The 6,455-nt window shown below is 48.7% G+C and overlaps 1 long non-coding RNA gene across 1 annotated transcript in view; it reads left to right on the top strand.

Annotated features, from left to right (window-relative positions):
* The first annotated feature begins 272 nt into the window (after positions 1-272).
* The window catches only part of LOC125487179, an 8,773-nt gene continuing 2,590 nt past the window's right edge, over positions 273-6,455 (top strand). The window contains exons 1-2 of the long non-coding RNA XR_007265704.1: positions 273-343; positions 4,863-5,031. This is a non-coding gene — a long non-coding RNA (uncharacterized LOC125487179). The remainder of the gene's footprint in view (positions 344-4,862; positions 5,032-6,455) is intronic.

The raw sequence follows: 6,455 nt of genomic DNA, 5'->3' as shown, positions 1-6,455 counted from the left end.
TCCAGCATCTGCAGTTCATACTATCTCTCTAGCTCTTGTAGCCACTGTGTTTATATACGGCTGGTCCTGGTTCAGATTCTGGCTAATGGTAAACCACTGACTGTTGATACCTCGTAGGAATTTGCCTTCGTCACATATTTATTGGGACTGGAGGGAGGCAGTAGACAGATTGATATTTCCTGTAGCCTTGATGATTTTTTGTGGCAGTTCCACCAAGTGTAGCATCACATCTACTCACTCTGAGACGCTAATGACTTTGTTATTTGTCTGATAGGCACGTCAGATATTGGAAAATGAATTCAAAAACCTGCTGCTTCAAGGAACTGATCGACGCCATGAGGAGGTTGGTGTGAACTCAGCTGCTCTCCCACATGCTGCCAGTTAGTAATCGGAGAACGGTGATGGCCCAGGGAGAGGCCATTTGGCCCCTCGTGACTGCTGCTGATTCTCTGCAAGAGCGGCTCAGCTAGCCCCAGATCTACCTTTCCTCCAAATCTCTGCAAATCTCCAGATGATTGTCCAACTCCCGTTTGAAAGCTATGGCTGAATCTGCCTGCACTGCAATCTGAGCCAGTGCGCCCCAGATCCTAACCGCTTACTGCATTAAAACCGCTTCCTCCTGCCAAAGTTGCATGTTTTGCCCATCACCTTGACTCCAGCAATTTCCTCCCCACTTGCTTGTCTCCAAAGCAGCTCCACCTTTTTCCAGTCTATCCTCCCAACTGAAGTTCCTCATTGGCAGATCTATCCCAGTGAATCTTTTCCACGTCCTTCTTAATACTTTCCTATCTTCCCTGAAATGCAGTGTCTAGAACTACACAAAATGCTCCTGTTCAGGCTGAGCTGAAGGTTTTTTTTTCTTTATTCATTCATTCACGGGACAAGGGCGTCGCTGGCCAGGCAGCATTTATTGTCCATCCCTAATTGCCTAGAGGGCAGTTCAAAGTCAACCACATTGCTGTGGGTCTGGAGTCACATGTAGGCCAGCAGTTTCCTTCCCGAGAGGACATTAATGAACCAGATGGGTTTATCCTGATAATTGACAATGGATTCGTGGTCATCATTAGATTGTCAATTCTAGATATTTATTGAATTCAAACTCCACCATGTGCCGTGGCAGGATTCGAACCCAGGTGCCCAGACATTATCCAGGTCTCTGGATTAACAGTCTAGCAATAATACCACTAGGCCATTACCTCCCCCATCAATGTACCTTTACCATAACTCCCTTGCTTTTGTGCCACGTGCCTTTTTTTTTAAAGTCAAGCCCTGGATCATGTACATTTTTTTTTAACCACTTTTCTAAGCAATGTTGACCATTGAGTTGGTGAACAGAGGGGAGGAAGGATACCAGAGAGAACACAAACAGGAAAAGAGGGCTCTTAAAGCCTAATTAAGTTGGGGAGAGGACCCAACAAGATTACAAAATAACTATTTTTAGGTTAAGTAAGCGGGCAAAGATGTGACAAAATGGAGCATAGTCCGAGAAAATGTTAATTTGTCCATTTTTTTTCAAAAAGAACAACAAAGGAAGCATATTATCTAGTGAGAGATTGTAGGGCTGTGGATTTAGAATAACAAGAGGAGATCTAATTAAGGTATAGAAGATGCTAAATGTTAAAATTGACTGTGAGGGGATTTGAATACAAAACTGGGAAGCTATGCTTCAGATATACAGTGGACTGTTGAGACCACATCTGGAATATTATCTACAGTATTGGTCACCTTATTTAGCTGGTGGCAGCTCAGAGAAGATTTGCTAATTAACATTTGGAGTGGGCAGGTTGTCTCATGAGGAGAGGTTGAGCAGGCTGGGTTTATACCTGATGAAGTTTAGAAGAGTAAGAGGTGACTTGATTGAAACAGATAAGATCCTGAAGGGTCTTGACTGAATGGATGGAGAATGGATGTTTCCTCTGGTGGGACAATTCTTAACAATAGATCACTGTTTAAAAATCAGGGAACTCACGCTTAAAACAGAGAGGAGGCAAAATTTTCCGCCTGCGTCTTTCGAACTCAGCTTGTACCCTTGTTCAGGAAAAGAGCCCTAGAAAAGTTTTTTAAGGCAGACCTCAATATATTCTTGTTAAACAAGGGAGTGAAAGGGTAGGAATGTGAAGTTGAGGTTACGATGAAATTGGTCATGATTTTATAGAATAACAAAGCAGACTTGAGGGGCTGAATGGCCTACTCCCAACTGGAGTGTTTGTCTGTAACTCGATGTCTGTAGCCCGGTCTGTGTGTGTTCGTGTGTATATGTGTGTCTGTGTATCTGCCTGTGTATGTGTGTGTCTATCGGTGTTTCTGTGTGTGTGTGTGTGTGTCTGTATGTGAGTGTTTCTGATGTCTGTATGTATGTGTACGCCTGTGTGTGTCTATATGTATGTGTGTCTGTGTGTGTGTCTGTCTGTGTATATGTCTGTGTGTGTCTATCTGTGAGTGTTTGTGTATGTCTGTATGTATGTGTATGCCTGTGTGTGTTTGTATGTGTACGCCTGTGTGTGTCTATATGTGTGTGTGTCTGTCTGTGTGTGTCTCTATGTGTCTGCATGTATCTGTGTCTGTGTCTATCTGTCTGTGTGTGTGTCTGTGTCTGTGTGTATACACACGCGTGCTTCATCTTCACATTCTGGCTGCTTTCCTGTTTGCCGTTGAGCCCTCAGAACATTTCACATCTTTCAATGAGATCACCTCATTCTAAACAGCGGGGAGTTTAGTTTATTCTCAGCTTGTCCTCATAGGACAAACCCTCAACCCAGGAATGAGGCCTACAAGCCCTTTATTGTAGCTCTTCACAAGAGGCCTCTGCTTCCTGGGGTAAGGAGACCAGAGCAGTACATGGAACTCCAGCTGTGATCTCAGCATGGTCTATGCGATCGCAAAACTAAACAAGGGATATGAAGACAAGGTAAAGCAATGGAGGTAAGGTACAGGGAGGGCATGATTGCATCCAATGGTGGGATAGCCTCAACTGTTTAACAAATAGTAGACCATACGCAAACAGGAAAGCAGCTAGAATATGATGATGAAGCACGTGTGTGCGTACACACAGACACATACACAAACACACACACAGATACACACACACACACAGATACACACACAAACACACACATATATACGCAAGACTGCACAAGAGATTTGCAAGGGTGTCATTATAAATACATAACTTGGCATAAACATCAGTTTCCACCTTACTCTTCTGATTGTTTCTCTGTCCTGAAGCCACTCCTCCCAGGAGCAGTCCAGTTCATTTTTCTTTATTTCAAACACCCATCGCCAAGTTATTAAATTACCCAATGCATGATGATCAAACACTTGCTGCCCACCAGGGGCAGCGTCACAGTGAAGCAAAAAAAACAAAAAGGAGAGGAAACAAGGGAGGGAATAAATGGAGGTCGAGTTGGGGGGTGGTTGGGGGGATGGGATGGAAATAATAAATTCCCACCTCTCCTGGGGTGCCCACCTCTCTCTCTAAAAGCGTCGAGAGCATTAATGGACACTCTCTCCCAAAGGACGCCTGGGTACGAACGTAACTGCGGAAGAGGGTCAGGCACTCGGGCAGAGATGAGCGCCTTCCATAGCCTGCAGCCTGGACTGTGTAGAGCTAGGCTGGCCAGGCCCAGGCCCAGGCCCAGGAGCAGACCCACCAGAAGGCCCTCCCAATCTGTCCACCCTGACTCCGCTGGATGGCTATAGATCAGGAGCTGAAATGCAACCAAAAATACAACAAGTAACTAAAAAGGGGGTGGAAATGCCCACAGGCAGTATATCCATTGTCCATGGATTCAACAGCGCTGCAAAATAAACAGTTGACCTAGGAGTCCACGGAACACTCCAATCTGTGATCTGCCATTTCCTTTGTACCTGTAAGTGCTCTCACACACAACTAAGCAGCTTCCCCACCACCAAAATCACCGTGACTTCCCCACCCCCTTTTTTTTAAAGTACTAACCACCACCAACACAGCCAATTCAATATTTACAAGCAAAGCCCGTTATGGGCTATACCAAACCATCAAAAGTGAGGTGCAGAGGGTGGAGGTAGGGAAAGAAGGAAGGGGGCTAAATCAGAATGGACCCAGAGGCGGGGATAAAGCAATGTATGCCCCGTGGTGCCCACCTCTCTCTAAAGGCATCGATGCACATTGCATGCCCCAAGGACTTGTGGGCATAATTGTAACGTGTAAAGATCATAGAATCCCTACAGTGTGGAAACAGGCCCTTTGGCCCAACAAGTCCACACCAACCCTTGGAGCATCCCTCCCAGACCCATTCCCCTATAACCCACACATCCCTGACCACTACGGGCAATTTAGCATGGCCAATCCACCTAGCCTGCATATCTTTGGATTGTGGGAGGAAACCAGAGCAAATCCATGCAGACATGGGGAGAATGTGCAAATTTCACACAGACAGTCACCCAAGGGTGGAATTGAACCCAGGTCCCTGGTGCTGTGAGGCAACAGTGCTAACCACTGAGCCACCATGCCAGCTGAAGTGTAACCAAAAACACAGCAAAAGGATTTTCAAATGACTAAAAAGGCAGTGCATTTGCCAACAACTAATACAGACATGGCCCACAGACCCTGCAGCACCGCAAAATAAACAAAAAGTCTGTTAAGGGCAACGCTAACATCAAAAGGCGAAGGGGGGGTATTTAGGGAGAGACGGAGGGGACTAAATAAGAATGCTGCTCTAAAACCCCAGTTCAATGAGTGTCACGTCCTCTCAATCAACTTTGGGGAGCTCCTGGTTGACCCTTAAGGGGACTTCCATTTCTAATGCTGTGGCAATGGGCTGAATGTCCTCCTCCTGAACGATGAATCCTTAACATCCTTCCCGACTCCTTCCCTTTTCCAGGACAACACCAAGAACTTCAGTCGGGCGCCCTCGTGGCGCAAGCGGTTTCGGGCAAAGGAGATGCGAGACATGACCTCGGACACATCGGAAACGCTGCCGGCCAACTTCCGAGTGACTGCGGCCGCCATTGCATCGCAGAGCGTGCAGCTACGGAAGGTGCAGCCAGATAGTAAGTACCCTCCACCCCGGTCACCTCGGTCTTGCTGAGGGCCCGGATATCAGGCGAGCTGTGGGGAACCGGGCCTGGCTCACTCAGGTATAGAACCTCGAGGGTAGTGTACCGAAACCGTGAGGCGAACAGAAACGTGTGTTTCTATTGCTCCTTTCATATTATCAAGACCTCCCCCCCAGGTGCTTTCCTGCCATTGAGCTGTGGTCATTGCTGTCATGTGATCATTGTGGCAGCCATTTAGCGCACAGCAAGTTGCCACAAATAGCAAATGTGATCATGCCCAGACCGTCATTTTTTTTCTGATGTTGACTGAGGGATAAATACTGACCAGGGTAGTGGAGAGAATTCCCTCCGACAGTACGGCACTCCTTCAGCACTGACCCTCCGACAGTGCGGCACTCCCTCAGCATTGACCCTCCGACAGTGCAGCACTCCCTCAGTACCGACCCTCCAACAGTGCAACGCTCCCTCAGCACTGACCCTCCGACAGTGCAGCACTCCCTCAGCACTGACCCTCCGACAGTGCGGCGTTCCCTCAGCACTGACCCTCCGACAGTGCGGCGCTCCCTCAGCACTGACCCTCCGACAGTGCGCCACTCCCTCAGTACTGACCCTCCGACAGTGCGCCACTCCCTCAGCACTGACCCTCCGACAGTGCGGCACTCCCTCAGCACTGACCCTCCGACAGTGCAGCGCTCCCTCAGCACTGATCCTCGGACAGTGCGGCACTCCCTCAGCACTGACCCTCCGACAGTGCGGCGCTCCGTCAGCACTGACCCTCCGACAGTGCGGCATTCCCTCAGCACTGACCCTCCGACAGTGCGGCGCTCCCTCAGCACTGATCCTCGGACAGTGCGGCGCTCCCTCAGCACTGACCCTCCGACAGTGTGGCGCTCCCTCAGCACTGACCCTCTGACAATGCGGTGTTCCCTCAGCACTGACCCTCTGACAGCGCGGCGCTCCCTCAGCACTGACCCTCCGACAGCACGGCGCTCCGTAAGTACTTACCCTCCAACAAGACGACATGAGAATGTGTTTGATAGGGAGAGACGAGAGATGTGGGACACACACAGGAGGGGATAGAGAGAGACAGACAGATGACAGTGGTGGTTAGAGAGATATGGATGCACACGATACGGAGAGAGAGAGCAAAACATGCCATGAGTGGAAAGAGAGAGGGAGAGACACACAAACACAGGGAGAGAGAGAGGGAGAGACACACACACACACAGGGAGAGATAGAGGGAGAGACACACACTCACAGGGAGAGAGAGGGAGAGACACACACACATAGGGAGAGAGAGAGGGAGAGACACACACACATAGGGAGAGAGAGAGGGAGAGATACACACACACATAGAGAGAGGGAGAGATACACACACACATAGGGAGAGAGAGAGGGAGAGATACACACACAGGGA

This window comes from Rhincodon typus, chromosome 37, assembly GCF_021869965.1.
Source record: "Rhincodon typus isolate 14 chromosome 37, sRhiTyp1.1, whole genome shotgun sequence".
NCBI classification, from domain to species: Eukaryota; Metazoa; Chordata; class Chondrichthyes; order Orectolobiformes; family Rhincodontidae; genus Rhincodon; species Rhincodon typus.
Note: the sequence above shows the minus strand (reverse complement) of the source record. Positions and strands in the feature narration are given on the sequence as shown.